General features: G+C 36.3%; 1 non-coding gene across 1 annotated transcript; it reads left to right on the forward strand.

The window, feature by feature from the left end:
• The first annotated feature begins 1,250 nt into the window (after positions 1–1,250).
• Positions 1,251–1,357, forward strand: LOC127124516 (small nucleolar RNA R71). The gene has a single exon (XR_007803998.1). It is a non-coding gene; the product is annotated as a small nucleolar RNA R71 (small nucleolar RNA).
• The last annotated feature ends 5,118 nt before the right edge of the window (positions 1,358–6,475 follow it).

Here is a 6,475-nt window from a genome sequence, read left to right on the forward strand (position 1 = left end):
TACTTGGGTCTTTTAGTTTGGGAGGCATGTTGTTTTGGATTATTGCGTTACACTCAACAGTAAGTGTAACTGTTTTGTTATCCTCGATCTTTTTCTTATTGGATATGATCTCTTTAAGAAACTTGGCATATGAGGGGATTTGTGTGATAGCTTCTGTAAAAGGAATTGTAATATTCAGTTGCTTCAGAAGTTCAACAAATTTCTTAAATTGCCCTGCAGTTTTAGAATTTGTGAGTCTTTAAGGATACATAATGGGTGGTTTATAAGGTGGTGGAGGCACATAAGGTTTTTCTTTCTCTTCGGCCTCTTGGGTATTATCTTCCTTCTCCTTTGGTTCACTGACCTTCTTAGTTGTTGTTTTGTCAGGTTTTTGGTACATGGCAGGATTTTGGAGTCTTGGATCTAAGGGTCCGTCTAGTTCTTATCCACTTCTCACTATAACGACATTTGCATGTCCTTTTGGATTAGGTTGTGGATATCCAGGAAATGTGCCAATGGGAGCAGCAGTAGATGCTTGTTGTTGAGCCACTTGTGAAATCTGTGTTTCAAGCATTTTGTTGTGGGTGGCTAAAGCGTCTACTTTGCTCGCTAATTGTTTAAGTTGATCACTAGTGTGTATGTTTTGGTTCAAGAAGTCTTTGTTTGTTTGAGCTTGGGTAGCTATGAAGCTTTCCATCATTAATTCAAGGTTGGACTTCCTAGGAATGTTATGAGCATTAGTAGCTGGCTTTTGATATCCAGGTGGAACAGCGAGTGCTTGGCCAGGTGCATACAGGGCGTTGTTGTTCTTGTACGAAAAGTTAGGATGGTTTTTCCAACCTGGGTTGTAGGTATTCGAATAAGGGTTTCCTTGTGCATAATTTACTTGATCAGTGGGGACTCCTGCTAATATCTGACATTCTTGTGTAGTGTGTCCAGGAATTCCATATAACTCGCAGTTTGGATTTACGGCAGCCACGATGGCTACGGGTGGTATGGTCAAGTTGTCTAACTTTTGAACAAGGGCATCTACCTTCGCATGGACATGGTTAAGGCTACTGATTTCGTACATTCCATCTTTTGTTTGGGACTTTTCTACTGGATTTCTTTCACCTCCCCATTGGCAATGGTTTTGGGCCATATTTTCAATGAGTTGATAGGCTTCGTTGTATTGCTTGTCCATAAGTGCACCGCCCGCGGCAGCGTCTACTGTCAGTCTTGTATTATACAGAAGCCCATTGTAAAATGTGTGATTGATCACCCAGTCTTGGAGACCATGATGTGGACACATCCTTATCATGTCTTTGTATCTATCCCACACGTCGTAGAGATATTCTGCATCTTTTTGTCGAAATCCGTTGATTTGAGCTCTCAGCATAGCAGTTTTGCATGGCGGAAAATATCAGTCTAAGAAAACGTTCTTCAGTTCTTCCCATGTAGTGACTGAGTTGGATTGCAAGGATTACAACCAAGCCCAAGCTCTGTCTCTTAGAGAGAAAGGAAAAAGGCGTAGTCTTATCGCATTTTGAGATACACCATTCGCCTTCACAGTGTCTGCGTACTGCATAATTGATGTTGTTGGACAGCTGATAACAATGAGGGTTTCAACTCAAAATTGTTTCGATTGATAGCAGGGGTAGCAATGCTGTTATGAGGTTCTTGTTGAGACGGGGTAGCGTAGAACTCAAGAGGACGATTATGTGGTCCTACTGCAGCCATGGTTGGTTTTTCAACTGGTTCAGTAGTAGGAAAGAAGATATCGGGAATATTGTACCTTCGTTGCTACTCTAGTATTCAGCGTCTTAAATATAAGAAACACTCTAATTTTGTGATTGGTGGTACTAAGTTTTCGCCTTGTGAGCGAGTACTTTGCATACAACCGAGAAATAAGGGAAAGGAAATTAGTTTTTGCCTCAGTCTATACTGCACAACAAAAGAATCGCATTATTTGACTAAATCAGGTCCCCGGCAACGGCGCCAAAAACTTGATACGTGGTCGTGACTGTATATAAAATATAGTCTATCGGATACTTGACTGCAAGTGCACAGTCTAGTCGTTTAGTTTTAAAAGATATCGAACCCACAGGGATCGATGGTCAAACTAATGCTATCGATGTTACTATGTTTAGCTAAGGTGATGATTTTTAGAGGTTTGGTTGAGCAAAAACTTAATCTAAAGAAAATTAAGTTTTTAAGATAATATTAATGAAGGGATATCAGTATGCAACGCATTAATTGTCAGGGATTCGATAAGTCACCGGTGTATATTTTAATTACCAAATACCTTTCAGTAGAAAATACTCATTTAAAAGGCTTTATCTCACACTCTCGTGATTGTTGACTCGGACTATACTTTTAAGTCAGAATATACGCTTTCACTATCCCATTTGAAGTTAAAAATACTTTTTGAAAATAGATAAGTTATGATTGCTTTTAAAGTGCTCTCGATGTTTTAAAAATCAATGCCTAGTTTTTACTATCCTGTTCGACCGTCACGCTCTCCCGATTGTCGGTTCTAACCTTAGTTAATTTCCCACTCTCGTGGAAAAGCCATACTAAATAGTTTCTCACTCTCGTGAAAAAGTTAATTAAATTCAAATTAAAAACCACAGCCAGAAAGATTATTTGAGAAAAGAAGTTTACACCGATTATTATTAAATCCTGTCTAATTAAATTGTTTACATACCGATACCAGTAGTTTAGCCGGACATGTTAAATAATGCAAACATAGATGAACAGAAACAAATTGACAATAAAGCAAACATGATTATTTAATAATAAAGCAAAAATAATAATAATTGAATAAAAACCTGGAACTTTGATTAATTGAATATTCCGAATCTTGAAGTACTTGAGCAGTCCTCCACGGGTTGGGAGGATTTTGCTTCTTCGAAACAATTGCTTAAACTAAATTAAATAATTTGCAGTAGTTCCCCAATGTAGGAAACTACTACTTTTGGCCAAGCGAAAAAACGGAAAGGGAAGGGAAAAAATCAAAGCTCTGAACGAAACGGTAAACAAATTGCAGTAAAAGAAAACAATGTTTGTTGAAGAAAAATAACGAAAAACAAAATTGTAATGGAAAAATAAATGAAGAGGAATAGCTTGAGAGTTGGCTTCAGAGAGGAAAAATAAGTGTGCCCGTAGGTTTCCAACTTCCATCCTTTTATAGTACCCCTTTAGTCTTCGTGCTTGAGAAAAATAAGGTTGACTTGGTTGAGTGAGAGATTCACGGGAAAGTGGGTTGAGGAGCGAAAACTGGGGCGACGTGGATCATTTCTGTTTGAAAAATCATTACGTTGCTTTTACCTTTGTGACGTTCGTGGTGGGCCTGTGGCGTTCGTCACAACCAGGGCGCGACGGGGCGTGTGACGAGCGTGACATGCACAAAATTCTTAAATTCTGCATTTTCGGTTGTTTCTCTTTTGTTTCTTCTTCTTTTCCTTCCTTTTCTATACTTTGCTCATTTAAGCATGGTGTAGCGGGGTATTTGTTACCATTAGAGATATTGACTAAATCCAAGGTAAATCATACAAGTCGAGTCGCCACCGCACTTCTATTTATCCAAAGGAATGGTTAGAAAGCGAACAAAAACCTAATAGTTTTAACAAAAACTAGTAAAAGAAACAGAGATCTGGGTAAGGGGGTTGGTTATGTAATGGGAAGGTGTTAGGCACCCAAAACATCCTAGGTACTCCTAGGGAGCCCTTTTCATACTTGTTGTAAGGTTGTTGTCTTTGTGAAGAAATTTGTTTGTGCAAACATGATTGAAGTGATGAGAGGAGAATGTACAAGTTATTTACATTTTTGTGTTTGGATGGATAAACCCATTGCCTACGTACCATATTATAAAAAGATTAGGATCAAAACCTCGTAGTTCGGAGTAAAAATCTCAAAAATGAGTTGGTGAATTGATTGGTCCAAAAGCCTTAAGGTCTTTTGTTATCAAAGGGAGAAAACTCAACCAAACCACAAATCCACCATGTGAGGATAGCTTCAACATGCTAGTGAGGGGTTAACCCTATAATAAGCATGGAAGGCTCATTGTCCATCACTAAGGATATAGGTGAGTATTACATCTACCACAAGGATAACTCAAACCTAATAGCTAAAGGTTATGAAAGATTTTTGATTAAGAAAGTGGCCATTGGAACCACAAAAAGGCATTTGAATGGGTTATATTTACCAATTAGAAGTATATACAAAAATGGTCAAAGTTAACTTAAAGATTCAATTCAAAATAAGTGTTATGAAAGGAAAGTTTGAAAATCAAAAGCATAAGGCTTAGGTTTCTAATAGTTGAAAACAAAGGTTAAATGTTTGCACAAAAGTTTTGGCTTGGGTTAGAGTGGAGAGAAGAAGAAGAATGGCTAAGTCCTAAGTAGAGCAAAAAGAGAAAGGATGAAGAAACAAAACCACAATGGAGTTCCTCTCTTGAGATCATATAGATGATCCAAGTACCTCACATCCTTTGGAATAGGCAATCACAAAGCATAAGCAATCAAACAAGTCTCTTAAGAGATCCTCAATGTGTCTTATGTCTTTAACTTTGGATGAGCATGGCAATGGTCCTTCAATTAAGCTCAAATACAATTCCCTAGCACAAAAGCACACACATCAAAAGTTCCATGAAGTAAAACAAGAATGGACAAGAGTGAGTTTAGAGATTTAGTCCCTCTAATCCATCTTCATCATTAAGGTCCATTTACTCCAATTTTGCATAAGGAAAGTCCTAGAATCTAAGTCCAATTCTCCATTCTTTGCATAGGGAAAGTCCTAGAAACTAAGTCCATTTCTTTGCATTTGGTTCACAACAATCAAAATAAAACACAAGCATAATAATATATACACAATTATGTGCTCAAGTGAGTAAAAGGCAAATGACATTAACATAAACATGTGCTCAAGTGAGCAAAGAGAAAAGCAAATGGATAATATGTGCAAGAATAGTAAATTGCATAAAAGTAAAGAGCAAAAAGTAAATGTTAATTGTTAGTAATTCGTGTTAGTAGTTAGTGTGCCATAAGGCAAATTTAGCGCTATGTTAAGCAATCGTAATTGGACTTATGTAGAAGTCACAACTATCTGAGGCCGGTCAATAATAATGTAGGCAACAAACACAAGTTAGGAGTCTTGATTAGTGAATCAAGTCCCAATAACTTGCCATGCCAAAAAGAAGAAGAAAATTGATCTTGTATTGGTTTAAGTCTTTTGCATGATTTAGAAAACAACATATCCTTAATGCAAAGCCATTCACTTGATCAATTGATCAAGATGAATTAGATTTGGATCAAGGAAGATTAAGTCTCCCTAATCAATGCTAACTTATCAACCTTCAACTCATTGATCAAAAAGAAAATAAGAAGAAGAAGAAGGAGATGAATAAGAGAAATAAAAGAAGGCAAAAGCACAAATGCATTAAATGAAATAGAATGTACCAATCATCATATGTTGACCAATGACATTGAAAGTCAAAGTCAAACAATCAAAAACAGAAGTGAGATGAAGATTGGAAGTCAAGAAATGAACAAAATATTTTTGGCATTTTTAATATTTAAAATAAACTTGAATTAAAAATAATGGAAAGGTCAAACTTCAAAATCACTTCAAATCAACCTTGAAAGGTCCAAGTGATTTATCCCAAGTTCAACAAGGTCAAACAAAGTTTGACAAAAAATTTCAGCATTTTTAAAAGTCAGAAACTATTTTTAATCAATTAAAAATGAATAAAAATAACCTAATTGAACTAAAATCTCAAATAAATCTCAAATCAATTTAAAAATTGATGAGAATATTTTTCATAGATCCATCATCATTCAAATAGGTTAGGAAAAAATTTTTGTATTTTTTGAACATCAAAAACTATTTAAAATGAATTAAAAACAACCAGAAAAGAGAAAATTCACAAAAAATATCAAATGACAAAATAAAAAATATTAAAAATCAGAAATAGAAACTAGAATTTATTTGGAGACTAATGCAATTGGTCCCAAAATTTTTGGATTAAAAATGAGAGAGATATTGATTTTTGAAAATAATTGGAATTAAAAGAAATAAAGAAAATAGAAATCAGAAATTAGAAATGGCAAAAAATGAGAGCCCTTGGATCTGAGCTCATTAATTGAGTTGGCAGATCCAAGCATCCAGAGGCGCGCGTCCAACGTGTTCCACAGTCAATGCAACCACACGTGGTATTTAAATAAGTCATAAGTTTGGACAGCCAGGATTAAATCTGGAAATAGAAACGGACGTCCATGATTGGATCTGGAGTTGGGACGGTGGCCAGCGCCACCGTCTTCTCCGGCTAGCTCCGGTGAGAGCTCAAATTTGCAGAAGAGCAAATATGCGCCAAAACACACGATCCAGACATCAATCGAAAGAGGAAGTGATGTACATCACTCCTATACCATTCACTTACACTCTAGATTTCTATAAATGGAGAAATCAGAGATGGAAGTATGATGGTGTTCATCATGAACTTCATGTTTTTACAAAA

The sequence above is a fragment of the Lathyrus oleraceus genome, chromosome 2 (assembly GCF_024323335.1).
Source record: "Lathyrus oleraceus cultivar Zhongwan6 chromosome 2, CAAS_Psat_ZW6_1.0, whole genome shotgun sequence".
NCBI classification, from domain to species: Eukaryota; Viridiplantae; Streptophyta; class Magnoliopsida; order Fabales; family Fabaceae; genus Lathyrus; species Lathyrus oleraceus.